At 36.8% G+C, this 21,922-nt stretch overlaps 1 protein-coding gene and 1 non-coding gene across 6 annotated transcripts in view; one reads left to right on the forward strand and one right to left on the reverse strand.

Moving 5' to 3' along the window:
- Positions 1-21,922, reverse strand: part of CACNA2D1 (calcium voltage-gated channel auxiliary subunit alpha2delta 1) — a 513,328-nt gene that overhangs the window by 432,017 nt on the left and 59,389 nt on the right. The gene's annotated exons all lie outside the window — the stretch shown is intronic.
- TRNAD-GUC (transfer RNA aspartic acid (anticodon GUC)) lies at positions 6,821-6,892 on the forward strand. Its single transcript has one exon. It is a non-coding gene; the product is annotated as a tRNA-Asp (tRNA).

The raw sequence follows: 21,922 nt of genomic DNA on the forward strand, positions 1-21,922 counted from the left end.
AAATAAAATGGATTGCTCTCAGAAAGAAATAAATAAATATTACAAAATCTGAGCAGCTCAAAAAAAGTTGAATCAATGTATATCGGGTTACATAGATACAACAGAACTGGACTAACAGGTACACTGTTTCCATGAGAATATGCTCTGGATTTTCCAACTTGTGATGTCAGGAACATACTTACTCTGCTTGTTAGAAATGTAACTCCCTGACTTGAGCATGATATAGTCAAGAGAGTACGAATGCATGGTATTCATAGAGAAGAATGATGAGAAGCTCCAGAGACTGGGTATGCAGTCAACGCATGCAACAAAGCTACTTCCTATCTCTCTGCTCTCTCCCGTCTCCCAATTTTCCACTGCCTTTTGAAACCCTGTGTTTCTCTAAGCTCCTACAATCCCAAAACGTCAATATCTCATGACTGCAATTGTCACCTGTACATACATAATTCCTACATTTGAGCTCCATTTCTGCCTTAACTACAGTTTTCTAGATCACTCCCTTTTGATTTTCCAGCCTTCTTTTTCAAAATATCTATAAAAATCTTCCCTGCCCATAGCACTAACCCTCTGTGTTCCTTCTTCTTGTTGGCAAACCATCTCCTCAGTCATCCATGATGGTCCATGCCATCAATTTCTTCATCATATCCCTCCTTCAATCCTTTGTAAAATAATAGTATCTCAGTGTTTTTCCCAGTACATACCTGAGAGCTGAATGCACTGAGACCTTATTTCATGCCAAACTTTTTGCCAAAGGTATTTAACATTCACTCTCCCATTCAGTCATCAGAAAAACTAGTGCTCACTTTTCATAGATGAGAAAACTTCAAGTTGAGAGAAGTTTAACAGCCCAGCCTTGTAGCTTCCAATTTTCTAAGCCATTTTACTTCCACCAACCTCACACATTTCCATGTGTGTCGACTGTCCTTTTCCACATTCTGCTTTGGCTCTATAACCCCTCTCCCTGAAATTAATCCTCCACCTCCATTGTGAATAAATTTCCCAACTACTCTAATGTCACCTTCACAGGCTCCCAAACTAAAAATGTCCTCTTCTATCCACTAAATTCCAAAGCGCTTTAATTGTGGTTTGTGTTTATTTTTCTGTAGACTTTCATGATTAGATGGATATACTTTTACTCTCATTCATCACTGAATCCTCAATACTACAGTGCCTTGCATATAGTAGGCACACAGATATTTACTGAATAAATAGAAAAATGTATTGAAATAAAATGTAATTGCAGTATTGTTTTTTTAAAACGCCCAATTATCTTTACTTAATGCATGCAGTGTAAATAATTTACTTACTAAATTTCCTCTTCCCTCCAAAATCCACATCAGAAAAAAATGAACTGCTGGACCCATGCATCTATAAACAGCACCCACTTTTCAACAAGTAGAAGAACTTTTAAATGCGACTTAATACTTTAAAGAAATTTTTTAAAATCTGTATAACGCACACCTTGTAATTCTAAATCTCTCAAGTGGACATTGAATTTCATAGGAAAAAAATGAAGTCTTGTAATCCTTCTCTACCTCTACAATAACTCAGTACAGAGTCAAATAGCAGTATATGTTCCCAACTGTTTGATGATGTCTGCCGGCTCAGTGTACTTTGGAGAATTCTATATGAGATCTCTAAAAATTGAGGCAAATGCAAATATTTTATTGAGTAGTTGAGATAATCTTTTATATCTTTTACTTCACTTTACTGTACAGAAATAGCCCAAATTCTAAAGGCAAATAATATAAAATACTCAAGTTTTCACTAAATTTTAGAGAAGAATACTCGCCATGCAATTAATATTGTTCCTTTTTTTTTTTTTTTTCTGCGGTACGCGGGCCTCTCATTGTTGTGGCCTCTCCCGTTACGGAGCACAGGCTCCGGACGCGCAGGCTCAGCGGCCATGGCTCATGGGCTCAGCCGCTCCGCGGCATGTGGAATCTTCCCGGACCGGGGCACGGACCCGTGTCCCCTGCATCGGCAGGCAGACTCTCAACCACTGCGCCACCAGGGAAGCCCAATATTGTTCCTTTTGAGGTTAGATTTGCCTGTAAGATGGCTTTCAAAAGAGTATTGCATAGTTTAGGAAACTATTTTAAAAAGAAGAAGAAGAAAGAAAGAGAGATGGTAATCCATTTCATTTTGCATGCATTTGAGGAACATCAAATTGAGAACACCACAAATTACACCGTTTCATCTATTGTAAAGTGCAGCAGTTGAGTACAAAGTGTCAAGTCTGCATAGTTATCTATTTAATTGTTTTAAATGCTACAGAGAGAATTTGCCTTTTTACTGGTTATCATAATGGAGCCAAAGTGATAGCTAAGAAATATTACAATAGGTCCTACAAAGACTGTCCTTCCTTCCTATATCTCATGTAGTAAGTCCTCTGTCAAAAAAGAATGTGTGGAGCTTCCCTGGTGGCGCAGTGGTTGAGAGTCCGCCTGCCGATGCAGGGGACGCGGGTTCGTGCCCCGGTCCGGGAAGATCCCACATGCTGCGGAGCGGCTGGGCCTGGTAGCCATGGCCGCTGAGCCTGCGCGTCCGGAGCCTGTGCTCCGCAACGGGAGAGGCCGCAACAGTGAGAGGCCTGCGTACCGCAAAAAAAAAAAAAAAAAAAAATAGAATGTGTGAACTTCCTGCTATTAGTAAGAAGAGAGTATTAAAACAGACATGTTCCTTCCACATCCATCTTGAATTATCCCACTAGCAATTATCATAGAGACTAGAGCAAAAAAGGAATATAGTAGTGTGTATATGTCAATGCCAATCTCCCAATTTATCCATTCCACTCCCCCTTTCCCCCTTGGTAACCATAAGTTTGTTTTCTACATAAGAACCTACTGTATAGCACAAGGAACTCTACTCAATACCCTGTAATGACCTATATGGGAAGAGAATCTAAAAAAGAGTGGATATACGTATATGTATAACTGATTCATTTGCTGTACAGCAGTAAATAACATTGTAAATCATCTATACTCCAATAAAAATTAATTAAAAACAATTTTTTTTTAATAATAGGAGATACACAGAAAAGAAATGGGAATGGAAAAGAGCTGGAATAGTATGGGAATGAGAGGAGGAGAGGGAGAGGGAGAAGCCTGTACCCTTTGGGGCCCTTGTCCTAAAGCAATTCTCTGCCTATGCCACTATTTTTAAGAAATAATTTTATTTTTAACCCAAGGAAATCAGAGACATAGTTCTGCCCTGTGGACCTGGGAAAAAATAAAAATATCACAAGATCTAACAAACTGACCATTTCAATTGTGTTGATATATAAATAGTTATTAATAAATTTGAAGTAATAAGACCATGTATTTCAAAACTGTTCCACTTGCTATAAATATCCCATCAATGCCAAACTGCTCCCTTTTTTGTTATATAATAAACCACCCACAGTGTTCTTATAGTTGGGTAAAAAATAACATAAGTAAGCCAAAGATTTAGATAACCTAGACACACTATTTTGCTAAATATGCATTTCTTATAACATGGGTAACTCTATCATGAAAAATACTGTGTGTGTGTGCGTGTGTGTGTGAGTGAAAGGAACACTTGGTATCTACAATAAATCTAAAACTGCTTGTGAGATGGCTGTCATGCCAGTTACGTTAGCTCCTGAAATTATTCTCGATTTAAACCATTTTCAATAACACTGCTGCTGTTTTTAGAAAGCTGTTTAGACTTGTGAAATGCTTTAGTATTCCATTTGTGTCTAGAGTCAGTCCTGAAAGAAATGCAGAAAGGGATGTGATCATGCTAATCAGGGTGGAAAGGTAAATTACTCGAGAGAAGAAGAAAAAAGGTTTTATCACTAAAAATCGGATTCTTATGCTGTTCGTGTTCCTCTGGCTTCATTTTCTGTTTGCTTTTCACTGTCGCGCGCGCATGTGTGTGTGTGTGTGTGTGTGTGTGTGTGTGTGTGTGTGTGTGTGTCTGATCTGCTTTACAAATATACATAGTCATAATTCTCAAAGACCAAAGATTCTTCATGAGATCTGCCTTTCCCACCATCTCGGATTGATTTTTGTTTTATCCCAGCATTTTCGTTGTTTCTTTATTTAGTTAATTTTTTTTGTCTCAGCTGCAGCAATTTGCTGCCAGCTTCCAAGACAACAAATGAGCAATATACACTTTAGGGCTGATGTTAATGTAGTTCCCTGGATTAGCTAGACTGGGGGAGGGTTCTCATACAAGGGATCTGCTCCCTGGAGGCCTGGAGAGCTTTGTTTTTTAAGTCCACATCACCGTTAGTTACAACCTGCAGCATTGTCCCTCCAGCCTGGTGCCAAGGGAGGTGTCCCAAATGGCCACACAATCTGCTGCTGGTGTTTCTATGAACCAAATGGGTTGAATTTCTAATTGCACATTACATAACTTCCATTCATTTTCTTCAGGATCTTCTCTTTCATTGTTTACCTTATTTTTTCTCTGCCATTGCTGACAGTTCACAAAACATATTTTTGTCTAATTCAAGCATGTAAATATTACTTAATGTCATGATCAAATTTTCCTCATTCCTTTCTTCTCTGAATTATTAATTGTACATCCATAATATTTCCAATACTGCAAAATCCTCAATGCTTATTATGTTTGGATTCTGACTTAAATGCCCCATCTACTTCCCTACATAGATTGGTATCTGCAGTCAGGCCAGTTTAAGTGTTTCACAAACATGTCAGTTTTGTCATGTTATTTAATCACGTTTTCCACTAGCCTGAAATGACCTCTCTTAAGTCTCTTCAGGGCTTGAAAATCATTTTTCAAGTCTGTACTTCAGTTCCTTCTTCTGGGCAAGTCCTCAAGTGCTCAGAAATTTTTTTTCTAAGCTCCTAAAATAGATATAGCCTGTCCTACAAAACATCACACACGTTGATATACTGTCTTACGTTAGTATTATTTTTTCCTAACAATACTTGCTTTCCTTGAGTGGATGGGTCATGGCTTCCAGTTCAGTATTCTGAGAATATCTAGCACATTTCTGGACATATATTAGATGCTCAATAAACAAGAGATAGCATCTATCTCACATCTATGTGCCAACAACTGTTCCAAACATGTTATGTGAAAAACCTCTAATTCTCACAAAAATGCTATGAGGCAGATACTATTATGAATCTCACTTTACAGACTGAGGAAACTGAAGCATAGAGAGGTTAAATTACTTGCCGAAGGTCACAGAATTAGTAAGTGGCAGAGCTGAGCATTTGCCCTTAGAAGCCAATAGAGTCTACCATCTTAATAAATGCTAATCAATATGATCTGAAACATGGCTTGCTCTCATCATTAAACCACCAGATTACCCCCAACACTCCTCTCATCCTAACTTACAAATGTCTTGTGTTTTCTATTTTATACACTTTCATAGGCCTGGGTTATAAGTCTGTTTCACTGATGTAAATAGAGAAAATGACAATTACCGAAGTCTTATTTTTACACAGCAAGAGGAAAGTTATAGTTAGAAAATAAGGATTTAAATACTGCAACTGAGAAAATCCAGGTGTTTTCTTCCTTAAAAGAAATATGCACATGATTATTTAATGCTACAATTTTTCCTCAAATTAAGTTTTCATCCAGATTATCAAATAAACAAGCACTAGTTGCTGTATTTACAAAACCATGAATTTGCTGCTTTCATTAACATAACATCATGGCATCCCCAGCATTAGGTACACAGCCACTGACTTTCATACTATACACAACACGGCACACAGATTTGACACAGAGTAGCAGGTCAGATGTAGAGTCAGCCCTGATGTGTTTTTAAATATAAAATATTCTGGAAGCAACATTTAATCCTTCAACTATGAATGGAAAATATGACTCTTTCGGTTGGCCTTGTGTTCATAACGCAGGTTCAAATACACAAACAAATGCAAGAATATAAAAGTCTGGGCCCAGACCGACTTGTATGGTGCTCCTTTTAAAGACAGCTCATAGTATAGTTCGTCTGATAGCTATTCCAGGACAGAGTTTATTTATCGATCAAAAAGCCATCCATGCGAACGTGTTAACTCGCAAATTAGAAAAACAGTAACTCTCTCTGAAGACCGTCAGAAAGGAACATCTTAAAAGTACCCATTCTGTAACATTTTTATTCCTTTTAGTATTAACCACAGGATTCTAGAAAAATAGGAAAGGTCTTTTCAAATATAAAATACATTACAATTTAATTGCTTTCAACCTTTTTGTCCGCACAGACATGTGGTTCTCTTTGACGCTCTGCCTGAGCAGCATGTTCACTGCCCTTGTGCTCCCCTCCAATGGTCTGAGCGCACCAAGTAATCCAAGCAAAAGATTGCTTCTTGGATAGGAATTAGAGCCAGCTCCCCTTCCTGATCTGCTCAACAGAAACACAAAGCTAAACCACTGTTTTTAATCAAATAGTTTTTTCTCCATTAACATAGTGAACTTAACAATAACTGTGTTTTAAAATGAGTTTATGCTTACCAAATGGTGGAAATATTACAATTTTTAGCACTGTCAAATAACTCCTTGCAAAGACTGTCAGCCATTGGTGAGAAGTTTATATAAATGTTGAAGTACTACAGGAAAAGAAATCATTTTCAATTTTTTGGTCACAATTTCAAACTTTTATTTGAATTAATTTTCTAAATTATGTCATAATTGCTAATGTTTAAATAACAACATTATAAAAGCATGACCTTTGATGCATTATATGTGGAAAAATAGACCGAAATCTAGGCAATTAAACAGAAAAAAATATCAGGGAGAAAAAGTTTGCACTTTAGCTAAATCCAATTGAAGCTTCTATGTCATGCATTTAGTAAATTTAAAAAACACTGTAGGGAGTTCCCTGGTGGTCTAGTGGTTAGGATTCAGCGCTGTCACTGCCGTGGCCCAGGTTCGATCCCTGGTCAGGGAACTGAGATCCCGCTAGCTGCGTGGCTCGGCCAAAATTTTTTAAAAAAAAAAAATTTTTTTTAATAAAAATACACTGTAAAGCATGATTCATGTACATATAGTTACTTAGAAGTCCATTTTAAATACAAACTAAAAACATTCTTCTTCTAGTTAAAATAAATCTTTAATATCAGATAATTCATAACAAAAAAATTAAAACTCAAAAGTCTTAGGTTATTTTCCTTTACCATGAAACAAATGATAAGATGATTACTGGAATTTAAACTATTTCTATAAATATGAAATAAGCATTTTAAAATACAATGGTCGATCTCTTCACAGAAAGACTCATTTGTGCTGATATTTGTATCTTCCACATTTGAAATAATTCTTCTGCAGTCAGAAGGAAAGGCTTAGAAACTGATCTCATTCGGTCATTTTAGAAACAGGTATGAAGCATTTCACAAGCCCTGATGAAAAGAAGACAGGACTTCGGCTCGAGGGGCCAACTGTAAGATGGCACGCCCACAGAACTCATCGTCTTTATGGAACAGGAAGGAATCACAAAGCAGCCAGCAACATGAATTAAACATCAACATTCCGAATGAACTGTTGCAGGCTTCTAATTTTTTTTTCATTAATAGTCATTCGGTCACGTTCCTCATGCTCCATTTAGAGCACACCCCAATGTGGATTTCAACAAGCAGTTTTAAAACAGACCACCCCGTTTAGTAATGTGAAAATCGAAAGATTTCTGAAGCCAGATCTGTGAATCATATGTGACTCAGCAGCCTCCCACAGGCCTGACATCCTGTATATTTTCCCTCAAAATGTTCCTTCTGTAAAAGAGAGGCTGAATGGACTCCCTTATGGCTACTCAGAAAATACAAAGGAATTTGAGGGCAAGCACTCCATTAGAATTCACGCTATCAGTTCTAGGTCACTGTAGTATAGGAAAAGAAAAAGCCCAATGCTGCATCTCTTGCTATCTGGAGAACTGTCTTTTCAACTATCCATGGTGTATTGCCTCCAAGTTCCACATCATGTTCTCCTATCTCTTGATCACAGCAGGGAAAAAGTAGCTTCACAGGCATTTACATCACCTTTGAACATCCTGCAAATGAATCTTTTTTTTTTTTTTTTTCCTGTGGTACGCGGGCCTCTCACTGTTGTGGCCTCTCCCGTTGCGGAGCATAGGCTCCAGACGCACAGGCTCAGCGGCCACGGCTCACGGGCCCAGCCGCTCCGCAGCTCTTCGCGGACCGGGGTACGAACCCGTGTCCCCTGCATCGGCAGGCGGACTCCCAACCACTGCGCCTCCAGGGAAGCCCCTTGCAAATGAATCTTTAACTGAAGTTATTTATCCAATTAATGCATGTAATAAACATTATTTTAGTCCTAGAATCTGCATATACCTCAGGCTTGCAGTCCACTTTCCTACTTAATGGAAGCTTTCCATATACATTACCCATAAAAAATTATCATGCCAATTCTCCGAATGCTTCCTGGGGTAGCTGTTCATTATCTTACTAACAATCTTTTTGTATGGAGGCAAAACTGTTAGAAAGTTCTTCTGGTGCAAAAGAAATTGTGGTATATTTATCTTATAAATTATTAGGCAACTATCTAAAATAAGATCTACCTTTTATAACATTTCTATATTGCTTTTTAATGATCATTAACACTGTGGAATTTACAAGTAAAATTATAAAACTTTCAGAAAAAATTAGAAGCGTCTCGGACATCCAATTCCTAATGCCTAGCAGAAAACAATGGATGCAGCTGACTTAGTTGTGGCCATCTGACTGCCCTATTTTTGTCTGTGCTTACACTAAGATTTAAACAAAATGAAAAGGGTGAATAAAAATATATGCATGTAAAGGGCAAAGTGAGAATTTATGTCTTCTCCCTGCTATTAAAAAAAAAAAAAGAGGTACAATCAGCAACTAAGGGCAAAACAGGTGATAATGATTAATAAATATCCCATGTAAGTTTAGTATTTTTTCTGGCCAAATGGTAAGTTCTAGAACTTGGTTTGGGGTTTAGAAGCGGACTGGGTCTGGTTTCAGCCAGGTTCTTTGGACTATGGATATAAAGACGCTCCAACACAAGTGTCCAAAAGGAAAGCTGGAACCAAGAACCAAAGAAGTTGCCCACAGAAATAACAGTTCAAAGAGGCTAGATAAGAAGAGTAGAGAGCTCTAGGAAGAGAAGAGCAACTAGAGACGAGGATAGAGCAAAAGCCAAAAACAGCACATAATTTTGGATCAAAGGAGTAGCCCAACAATTTCAAAACGTGGTTAAGGACCTATCTATAGAATTCCTGTGTTCTTGTCTACCTGTGGATACAAAGGGAGCTGCTAAAAGCCCCAACTAGGCCATGAGAGAGACGGCCATGAAGGTTTGTTTAAAGAACTCTACTCTGTATATAATTTTTTACTCTGAGATCACAAAGTGCATCATGCAAAATGCCACTACAATGGGAAGTTAATTTGGTTTTCCTATTTCTTTTAAACAACTAAAGTTTAAGAAGTAAATATACTTATCTTTATATTAATGCCAGGGCACAAATTAGAACCTTATTCTTGACTCTCTATCAGATTCTTCCTGCTGGATTTCTCAGACAGGCCATGGAAATATCTTTGGATAAATTCAAGAACAGTGTATATATTTTCCATCTAAAGCAAACACCTCTCTCAGGATTATGGTAAAGGTGTTCTCATTTCCAGCCAAGCTGGTCTTGTTCTCTATGTTCACTCTTCTGATTTGACAGAAGGGGAAGTTTACGGGACGAATGGGCAGGCAACAGAATTAATGGAAGAGACTCCATTATGCCCATCACAATATCTCTCCTCTTCATCAGAAAAATCCAGAGGAGTGCACAGAGCTGGGAAGCCCAGGGGAAATAACATGTTCCTGATTAACCAACTCTCCCTGAATTTATAACACAGCTGCCTGGTAGTATATAAGATTAAATGAAGAAAAATGAAGCAGAAGGAATTGAAAGAGATTCAATGGCCCCAAAGGAAAAGAACTCAAGAGAAGGAGCGAGGAAGAGGGACACATGGAAGTTGGGAGAGTAAGGAGGAGAGTATAGAAAAAGAAAGGAGACTAAAAATAAATGCATATTTCTAAAAAATAATGTGGAGTTTCTCCTAAAAAGATGAAAATTTACTTTTGCACATCTGAAAATTTTTGACTCATTACCAAAAACTTTAAACAATGCACTATTTACTATCGTTCAAATAATCATTGAAACTTTTAAGATATACAATTAACAGTCCTATAAACTAAAATGATACAGCCTTTTTAATCCAGTTATAATGGAACATATGATTGCTTTGCTCTATTTCACATGGAATTGTGAAACCAAATCTCTTTTAAGACTATGTTTATTTGTATGAAATTTTTTGTTTATGTTCAATTTATTGTTAGGAAAAATAATGTTCACTTATCTTTACAGTTCAAGTACACATCTTTTCAGTGTGGACAATGGATTTGAATAACACTGATTTTTACTGTGTAGATCAATGACACATCAATAAATGGTGATCTGTTTACAGCAGTCATTAGGTTGGCTCCCTGCAGAGAAATGTAGCTCATATTTGTGCATCTCCACATTTTACCTATACTTATATTTGAACATTTCCATGAAACACAACTTTATTGCACTAAATACTGAAGAGCTGTATCATCTGCTACTTCTACACCTTAGGCCGCCATCTTTCACATTCTCTTCAGGAGTTCTAAGTGGCTAATAAGGAAAGGTTTAAAGAAGGGCTGAAATCATATTTTTTGAGTTGTATGACCATACATGTTATTTTCTACTGCACATAGTGGGTGACGCAAGATTTGGGTAGTCAAGCTACTATGGGGAGGTGGTCTTGGTTGTTCTCTATAACCCTGGCTGGGGGTTTTGCTCCCTAACATTTCAGCTAATGAATTGGAGAATCTTTAGCACATAGACCCTCAAAAGGGAAAATGAACCCAAATGGCAAATAACTCCTGAGCCAACCCTTCTCCTAGACCACTCCTTGCTACAGCAGAGATGTAAGAGATGTAGATCTTGAACTTGCCACTCCAGAATTTGACACCACCACTGAATAGCATGTTCTTGCCTACTCTTTCTTCTGCCTACCGTATTTCCCTTCCACGTCTTCTCATTCCTTTAAACCCCAGGGCAAAGGTCAACACCTCACAGACACATTCCTGCCCACACTAGCTAAATCCATCTCTTTGCCCTGCCTCCTGTCCTTCACATCAGGCCCTTATTGTTTCTTCAGGACACTCACAACTCTGCAATTATGATATTCGTCTACTTACTTGTTTTCAGCCTCTTTCCTCTAGTAAAATGTAAACAACACAAGAGAAGGTCGTTCTCATCTGAAATCCAAAGCACTTAGCTTTGCACTGGGATAAAATAGTTGCCCAAGAAAGTATTAATAAAATATTAAATTAAAAAATGAACAACTCTTTGGGGGAAAGCAAGGAGAATGGCCAAAATGGGATATCCACATTTATGCACAAGGCATGGTAAACAGGCTCAACTGGGAAAGCATGGTCTTAAATCCAGTAACTTCTCTTTTTTTCTTAATTAATGGAATGGAGAATAGATAAACATAATCTGGGCTGACACAGAGACCATACACTTTCTATTAAAGTCATGTGGGGAAAAATTTACATTTCAAATGTCTGAATTTTCATACAAAATGTCTATAAAATTATGTCAGGTCATTTTGGAATGAGAAAAATAAAGGGAACATTGTTTCCCTAGAGCAAAAATTAGACAATCCAACAGGGATGAAGCCACTGCATCAGCAATGGCAATGCAATCAGAGCTAACAATTTTGGGGCACTGTCCACCTCCACCAGCTTTGATCCAGCACTTCATACCACTGCCAATTTGCCCAGCTACATAGACTTCGACTGCTTTGATGATGGGAAGATTCCGCATCATCTGCAGAAACTTCAACCCAAGGGATTATTAAAGGTCTTTCCCTATGAAGTTGAAGTACTGGCATACTAGAGTAAATGTTTACATTCTTCAGAGAAAAGCAGCTACACAAATTGTGTAGAAATACACTGAGGTTACTATTTAACATTGTCTGGCTTTGCTGATGGCTAAAATTACTTTTAAAAGCTTATTAAGTTCTCTGAAGTGGGAAAGTAATGACACCATAGCTGATATCTCATTCACAGCCAAAAGCAGAATCTGAAATTAAAGTGGAAACAGAATATCTCTATTTCTGCATTTTTAGACTTTAAACAAATCAACATACCACTTTATTTTCTTTTAAACTGTTAGAGACTATTAATTCCAAGGAATGTGTTATTTTACATATTCTACAAATTCTTTAATCCAGCCTCATTTCCCTAGGTAGCTGCTTAAGGATTGGTATTCTATTATTCAACAATAACAACAACAAATTAAAGTCCTATGAATTTGTTACTCAGAATAACTAGAACGTATCATTTCACTCCCTGTTCACAAATTTCCAAGTACGTCCCAGTAAGTTACATTTTAATGTTTTATGAGAAGCTTCCATAAACTGGCACCTCCTATATTTCCAATCCTAACTTCTAACAATATTTTCTCTTCTTTTGCTGCACGTAACAATGATCCTTGGGCTTCCCTGGTGGCGCAGTGGTTGAGAGTCTGCCTGTCAATGCAGGGGACACGGGTTCGTGCCCCGGTCCGGGAAGATCCCACATGCTGTGGAGCAGCTGGGCCCGTGAGCCACAACTACTGAGCCTGCGCGTCTGGAGCTTGTGCTCCGCAACAAGAGAGGCCGCGGCAGTGAGAGGCCCGCGCACCGCGATGAAGAGTGGCCCCCGCTCGCCGCAACTAGAGAAAGCCCACGCACAGAAAAGAAGACCCAGCACAGCCAAAAATAAATAAATAAATGAAATTTAAAAAAAAAAAAAAAAATGATCTTTATATCATTCTCACTCCAGAATAACATGAGTTCATCTTAACATCATTTTGTATAAAAATTCACAAATCTGAAATAATTTCAGTGTGGCATGTTACTGACAACAACACGTACTCTTCTTTATCCTAATGTACAAACTCTTCACATTCTACTTTCTCTGCTGGAATCATCTATTCCTTGAAATCCTTCTCCTAGAAAATTTCCAATCATCCTTTAAAGACCAAATGCAAATACTTACCTCTCAGCAGATCTCTCCGGATATCATTCAATTTACTTACAATATCACAATGGTATTGAATTTCATAGTAATTATTTGTTTGCCAAGCTCACTCTTATCTTCATGGCAACAATCAAAATGACCATAGTAGGAACCTGACACACAGTAGGAACTCATTAAATGTTTAGTGAATTAATGTTAATTCTATTACATGAGTAACTCTTTGCCATCCCTTCCTCCTTTCCATTCTCACTGTCACTGCTTTTAGGGACTTTTCCTTCTAGTGTATGGACTGTTGCAGTAGCCCGCTAACTGGTCAATCTGACTCTAACTTCCTCTGCATCCAGTACTTGTAACTCTAAGTTACAACATTGAAATAACTGTGCCCTTTACACAGAGCCCCACTAGAAAATCACTTGTTCTAGAGAAGATTAAAAAATAACTTTCATTATAATGAAATTCTATGAGATGCTTAATGTGCAATTTCATTACAAGAGTACAGGCCTAGAATGTTATACAACTGTTTGTCATTTTCATGCTTTTATTAAAATCCCCCTCAGTATTTTTTCTATGTCTAAGAAACATTCTATTATTAGAAAAAGAAAATGAAATTAACTGATCTTCAGTTTTATTTGCTGAACAAATTAGTAAGAAGCTTAAAAACTGCAGCTATTTGATTTATATATTGTCATTATACATATTTTTGCATCAATATAATACAGAAAGTATGCTCAGTTACAGCATTAACTTACATATAACTTCTACTCCAATACTGTCAAAAATAAAAATTTTAGCAAATAAATATTAACACAAAAATAAACTATAAAGATTAAGATATTATGTAATCTCATTATAGCATTTCCAAACTTACTGGGTAATTTTAGCACAGTCATTCCTCAAAATATTTGTCCAGTTCTCTGGAAATTAGTGTGAGATTCCTCACTGCATTTAAGATATGCATGGATTAGTTCTCTAAGCAATAACTTACAGAACTGATACAAAGAAAACAGAAATAAATTCAGTAAGGTAAAATTTCATTCTGTATAAAACTATGGCAATATATAATGGAAAGTAGACTTTTATTTTCTAATCTTACCTAAAACATAAAAGAAAATAATCTTATCCAAATTTAGAGTGTAGTTTACAAAGAAGAATCCTGAGCACTATTTACAAAACATTAAATATTGATAAAATGTGTGAAAGGGAGGACTTGCAAAGAACCTACAACAAGGGATGATTAAATATTATCCACTGTGTCTAGAATCTAGAGATGGCTTACAGTTTCCTTTACATATTCTTATATTTTACTATCTTAAGGTATAGTTAGAAGAAAGGATTACTAATATGAACAATATTAAACAGAGAACTGAAGAGACTTGAAAATTGCCAGATTGTTACTAGACTGCCTTAACCCACATAACTCTTTTTCTTTTGACAAGAGGCTTCTAACTGAAGTTACTACAATCAACAACGCTTTATTCATTTTTTGAATATCATATTAACATCCTTCTCCTTTGTTATGGAAAGCCACAAGAAACACTCCAAATGCTGATAGACTAGGTGATTAAACAAGATCAGTCTTCTACTCAAGCAAGCCTCAACTATTCCTTTTTAAGAACTTGATTTTCTGTGCTGTCAATTCCCCCTTTTTAATTGTTACAGGATCTCATACATAATACATACTTTTATTAGCACACATCATATTGCCTTGTGACACAGCATGAGTTGTCAGTAAAGAGTAATAATCTTTGACCTCAACTGACCCACGGACATCAATAAAAAATGAAAATTACACCTACAAGCCGGCTAAAAGGCTTCCATACTGTGGCACTCATAACTCCCCAATAATGTAGTTAGCTCCTTAGTCACTCTCCATTCTACTACAAATCTTTTCCCATTCTGTTTTCAAGAGTTATATTTATAAATACTCGCTGTTATTCACTGAATAAGCCTACGCATTAGTCTATCTGTATTCTAGAAACAGGTTCAGTGTGATCATATCATTTAAAAAAAATATGCAATTGGTCTTTCATTTGCTTATATCTAAATACAACTAGATAAAAAGCAAGTTATACTTTTAAACAATATAGCCTCAATTTTATTTGGAACAATATTTTCTAAAGAAAACCCTCCCAGAGAAAAGAAAGCTATTTAACCAAAAAATGTATTATCGATGGGAAGCTCTCCTTCTGTTGCCAGCTGAAGGTTGACACGGGTCACTCCACAAGAAACTGGACATGAGTGACATTCAAGGCAAACCAGTTCCAATACATACAGCTCACTTCCTAGGGAACATTACACTTCTCCAAGACAGTATAAATGTTTTAAGGTCAGAAGAACACAATGCCTGTCAAAGTGTTTTGTGTACGTTAAAAAGACAGGTAATTTAGGAAGCCTTTCTGACATTTAAAAGGGAATCATGCTTTCACATTCTCCCTCTCTTCCAACTTGACACCTAATTAAGCATCAATACAAAACAATATAATTGAACAGATGTACTAGTCATTAACAGGAATTACCCATTCTCCTATCAAATCAGAATGTACAGAGAGGGCTCTATTTGCAATAGGTTGACTTAATTGCTTGAGAATTCCCCGGAGAAATAAACAAATGGATCAAGACATCTCACATGCATACACACACACACACACACACACACACACACACACCACAGACAAACACAGACACCCCTTCTAAGCTTTGATCCATGCTTTAGTCATTGTTACATCCATCTCTGCAAATGAGAATTTATGGTGGCTGCAGTCAGGACTAGAAGATCAAATAAACAGATGGAAAAATAAATAAAGCTAAATGAAAGGTAACAGAATTCAGATTCAGCAACACCTTATTACAAATTTCTTACACAGCAATGTTTTTCATAAGATAGTTGTTTAAAAAAATTAGTAAAAAACAGAGCACAACAAACAAAACATCCAAAAAAGCAAAAACAAAACAAATCAAGAAAAACATACACACAGAATACAGAAGAATTGAATCTTCTGGCAATTTACTGTGAAACATTTGTTTCATCACAAGGATCTGATACACAATTACTACAGTTGCAGGGTTTGTTGATTAGATCAGCCGACAGACATCATCGGGGGAGCTCAGAAGTCCTGAAATATGCCAAGCAATTCTCACATCATTATGCAAGGCAGAGAATCCAGAAAGTTAACACAATTATGTTTTCCTGTCCTTTTGATTAACAGCCATCTCAGAGATCTATTGTATATAGTATCTGCTGACCAAGGTAGCTTCACTTTACCCCTACGAAAACCTCTCTTAACCAAAAGCATCTAAAAAGGAGAAAATAAGGCATTTCCAGAACGGGTTAAAGATGTAGCTGGATTTTAGAATTCAGAAAACAGATTCCAGTTTTCTTATACTCAAGAAGCTAAGGGCATTAAATTCACGGAATATAACAGATTTATTCCCATGAGTATCACACTGGATCTGAATTTCTGGGGATAACTCAAATGAAAGATTGGGGTCAGAAATACAGAAAATAAAAACGAGGAGAAGAAAAGATGTAGAAACACAACTTTCAAACTGAATGCTCCTAACACACACACACACACACACACACACACTCAGAACAGTTAGGTTTGCCACTATTCTATCTGCCCTACCCCATCACCCATAAAGGAGTCTGTAGAATACAAAAAAGCATCGTCTAGTTGCCCATCACCCTAAGTCATATTTCAAGCCACCAGAGAATATAAAGGACTTATTTCAAAGACTGCTTGCATTTCAGATTCTAGAGATGACATTGTCAGGACTGTTCCTAGGCATTTTCAGTGACGGAGAGATTCCCTGGCCACATCATAAAATCTCTCCTATTGGAGCTGTAAGTGCCCAAATAAATTCCCAGGAGTGTGGAGGCGTGGGCTCTGCTCAAGCCTCTTCCCCTACAGATCATTCCCAATTGCCCCAGCCTCATGGCGCCTCCCTCCTCTCTTCCCGAAGCCCGTGTTATCTACACCACTTCCTTATTCATTCACTTATCAGTTACTGCCTTCAACACTTCTTACAATTTTGTATTTGTTATTTTTTATTATAGAGTTAACAAGCTGTTTGTGTGTACTTTCTCCTCCACAAAGATGCAGATTTTTGTGGGCAGGAAACACGCATGTGTGTATGTGGCACCGTGCTTCGTACATATACTCAATGCCCCCCAGATATGACTGATTTCATTGTAGACTGTCTTAATTGCCTACAGCCCACACAGCATGTCTGCAAAGTCTTGGGTGAAAATCAGTTACGGGAGATTGCCTCGGGCTCTCTCGGCTCCAGGAGCAAGCTTAATGACTGAAAACACACTGGCTGCCCCTCAGTGGAACAAGGCCACGTGTCACCGCATTTCTGCGTCAACTAGAGCTGGGGGTACAGAAAACAGGTGTCACAAAGGAGATCTGCAGGGCACTGGGCACCCTACCCTCTTATGAAATATAGGAAATCTGTGTTTCTTTTCTCAAAACAAAAAAACCTATGACTGGTTTTGTCCAATTCACCAGCTTGGGAAGTTGGTAAGAAATGTAGTTGGATCCCCAAAACTACCAAATTTAGTTTTGAATTCTTTAAAATATATTTTTAAATGACTAGGAGCTTTTAATGGATATTTTTCCATCTTGCTATATGTCTGGAACAGCTCAATAAATACCTGTCATCACACACTAGAAATGAAACAAGCTTTAATGCACATAGCACCACTCTTACAGTTCGCCCTATTGTTATTATAAACATAAAACAGCTGGGAACGTGGCAATGCCAACAAAGCACTCAGGATTTCCAGTAGATGTTGTCCTTGCTTGACTTCCTTATTACAAGGCTAATGTTCTCTTCAAAGAGAAAGAACTAAGAGGCAAAATATAATCTTTGACTGTGGACCGTATATTCTTGTCACTTAGTAAACAATAGATATTCTAAAACAGCAGGTATCTTAATTCAGTAGTGTTAGCAATGGTTAAACTCTTCTCACCTGAAATGAACAGTTGCACACCTCTTTTCCAAATATATCCTCTGCATCTAATTTAGAAGAATTCATGTGGGTTAGACTCTTTAATCTATATATTCACGGAATTTCCATATAGTATCTAGCCTGATTAAATTTTTCCTTGTGACTAGCCTTCTCAGACACTGATAAGTAAAATATTTGGCTTTCAAACAGCATTGAGCTCACTGTTGATGAAAGAAAGCTGTATTGAGCAATGTCAGGCTTATACGTTTAAGAAAATCTCAGGCAATGAAGGAAAACAGAAACAAAACCAACACAACTTGGAGGAAAATGCTGAACAATGAAATGGGGTGTTATTAATTCTCTGCCACTTGAAGATTGTTTTCCACCCTTTGGCATGCTGAGATAATTATATACACATGACACAGTATTATACGCGCTGCTTGCCTACTTAAAAACTGTTCGCCAAAGCAAGTATTATTGATTGAAGCTTCTTGTGCATCACATTTCACACAAAAAAAATTGCCTAATTCCCACTGGAGCTAATCCATTACTCAAATTTTGTCAAGGTAAGTCTAGATTATTGTGCAAAACTGCCAGGCTCCATTCCTAATAAAAACTGATTCTTTTTTATTGGGGTCATATAGTCAGCTTTAAAATTCTAACATCTGTTCTTTCGCCAAAATCTAACATTCCAGTTATTGATTAAAGCTTCAGAGTTGCTTTGGAAGGTATTAGATTCTCCTTTCCATTTAGATCAGGACTGTTATACTAGATCAATGCACTTGTGGCCATCTGTCAGATTCAGCTCTTCACGTTCGCTTGTCTTGGTCCATATTTTATCTACAGAGTTCGTATAACTAGTATGGTTCTTAGGAAGTTTGGGGAAATTGTCAAGAATGTAAGCAGAAAAATCCAACAGAAGGAATATTTTTGCTTTCTCTCCATTGCTTGAAACATTTGTCTCCATCTTCCTAGATGGGATCTCACCGTCTCAGCTTGCCCAATCCAAAAGAAGGATTTCATAATCGTATTGCTTCACACTTGAAACACTGATTATCCAGTGAACACTAACGATCAGGGATTACTAGGGCTTAAAGGGCAAGGATTCTTTAAGAGAAAAGATCTCTCTCTGTTGCACCTTTTGGTCTCTGCCACATGATTTTCTGACCTCAGACTATATCATTCGTGTTCTCGTTCTCTTCCTGGTCCTAAGAATTTGGATGGAAAAAAAAGCACAAGTGCCCTTTGTGGACCTAACTTTCTCTTTCTGTCTTGCTTTAGCTCTCACTGTTTCCACAAGCACTCAAGCATACTGGGCTCGAATATTAGATTCACAAGAGATTATTTACAGCTAAGCCATTAGCTCCAAACACAGGATGAGGCTATCAGTCACTTGGTGAACACCTACGATAGTACTTTTTTCCCAGAATTACGTGCCTGTATAAACAATTTCTCTGAAAACTCCAAAAAAGGAGAGCAGTGTTTGGGAGGAATTCATGCATTTCTAGACCCTTCTTTGTATTGTTATACCATCGAGTAAGACCAAAACACTTTCTTCTAACCCCCAAGGTGATAAAATCCAAACTCCACTTGTTGGGAAACAGGATTGACCTTCCTACCCTCTACTGTTAAATACAACAACTGTAACTACTAAGAGGTCATGTCAATCTGGATCTACGTAAGATTAAAGAAAACCATTAAGACATGTGGTTGACATTCAAAAAAGAAAACAAAACCCCTAATGTTATCTAACTCAGACCCTCTTCCAAACATATGTAATCTGAATATGTTAAACTTCGACTTTATCTTCTTCTTTGGGAGTTCAATGTTCACAAGAGCTGAGATTTGATTCTCTGTTGTGTGCAGCCTGTGAGGTCCTAGGCAGGACACGCAGTCTTCTTGAATGTTTATTTTCTCACTTGTAAGATAGAGCTATTTACCAGTACCTTTCTCTTAGGGGATGTTGTGAGGATTAAATAGAATGACAGATTAAAAGGGTTTAAGAATATTTCGTATACAAGTGCTCAATAAATAGCAATTATTATAATTATATTAAACATTATGATTTATGACAAGCTCAGTTTCTTGAGAGTTTGTTTTAAACTTTGTAATTTATAAAAGGAACTTCCTGAAGTTGAACCATTCTCTGCCTCCCTATGATTTTCACTCACTAGCCTAAATTTCTGATGCTTTCCTTACATGTCTACTTCTGTCATGAACTCTCTGGGCTTCCTAAAAAAAATACCAAATTATTAATTGGTATTCTTCCTAGAATATGATTCCTTGCTACTTTAACATCCTAGTCTCTTTGAAAATAATCTAATTTGTCAATAAACTTATTAAATAAAATTTTGATTCTGAGACCTGAAGCCAACATTCAAGTTGTCATCTGACCAGGGTACAGTTCTGTGTCTCAGTAGGGATGGTATGTTTTGCTTATGGTCAACTGGCTACTGCCGCTGCTGGTGTGTGTGTGTGGGTGTGTGTGTGTTAAACTCAGGAGCTGTACCCAAGCCAGTTCTTCTCCACTCCATACTATAGATTGTAAACCAAAACTAAGAATTTGTATTTTCCTTGTGAAACTGTATTTTTTTAAATGGGAGTGCGGGAAGAGACTGGGAAAGTGGAACTATTTTTTAGTGACCTGTACCAGTTACTTTTTATTCAGAGTTTCTCAAATCTGTTTCTGCAACTACTTGCATTATAATAAATTAGATGTTTTTAAAAATTACACATTTGTTACATATATACAATGGAATATTACTCAGCCATTAAAAAATTAAATAATACCATTTGCAACAACATGGATGGACCTGGAGATGATCATACTAAATGAAGTAAGTCAGACAGAGAAAGACAAATACCATATGGGAAGGTGGGGGAGGGCTAGTTAGGGAGTTTGGGATTGACATGTACACACTGCTATATTTAAAATAGATAATCAACAAGGACATACTGTACAGCACAGCAAACTCTGCTCAGTACTCTGTATTAACCTAAATGAGAAAATAATTTGAAACAGAATAGATACATGTATATGTATAACTTAATCACTTCGCTGTACACCTGAAACTAACACAACATTGTTAATCAACTACACTCCAATATAAAATAAAAGTTGTTTTTAAAAATTACACATTTGCTGGTCCAGCCCCATGTCTGCTGAATAATGAATTTCAGAGCATGGGTCAAAAGAATCCATGGAAACATAACTCATAAACCATTTTTTCTCATAAAGTTATTAAATATTTACTTCTCCCTAGAAAAACACTTCAAAGATAACCTTGATAAATAATAGAAGCACATAACATTTTTTACCATTTAAAATTAGCAAAGCACTTTAACAAACATACTCTTTCCTATTTACCTTTATAACAATTGTATGAACTGATTTTACAAAAATAATCATGATTATGTAATTTATTTACATTTATCTGAATTTCTCTGAAAATCGCATTTAGGAAAATGTGTGTGTTAAGTATCTGTACTGCCCTCAGACATGTTAAAATATTATTGACTACTCAGAAAATGGCCAAAAATTTCAGACCTAATATCTCCACTGCATCACTCATTACCTCTTTAAAAATATAAAAGTAATACATGGTATGAAAAGTTATAAAGTGAAAAGTAAACGTTTCTTTTCATTCCATACCCAGTTTTATTCCATGGAAGTACAATTATATTTTTCAGTTTCTCTTTATATTCCTTGTTTTGGCCATGTTCAGAACTTGAAATAATCTGTTTTCACCTCCATTTCTTGATTCTTCAGCTGTAAGGAGTCTTACTCACTCCTTCTATGAAATATATGGAACTTAACTCTCCTGTATGACTTTCCTCTCTTCCCCCATATATCCATCTGTCTTTTTCTCTCCCTTCTTCCAACTTTTGCTACTTATAATTTTACTTTTAACTTTTCCATTATTTTCATTTTAACAAATAATACCT

The sequence above is a fragment of the Tursiops truncatus genome, chromosome 9 (genome assembly GCF_011762595.2).
Source record: "Tursiops truncatus isolate mTurTru1 chromosome 9, mTurTru1.mat.Y, whole genome shotgun sequence".
Taxonomy (NCBI): domain Eukaryota; kingdom Metazoa; phylum Chordata; class Mammalia; order Artiodactyla; family Delphinidae; genus Tursiops; species Tursiops truncatus.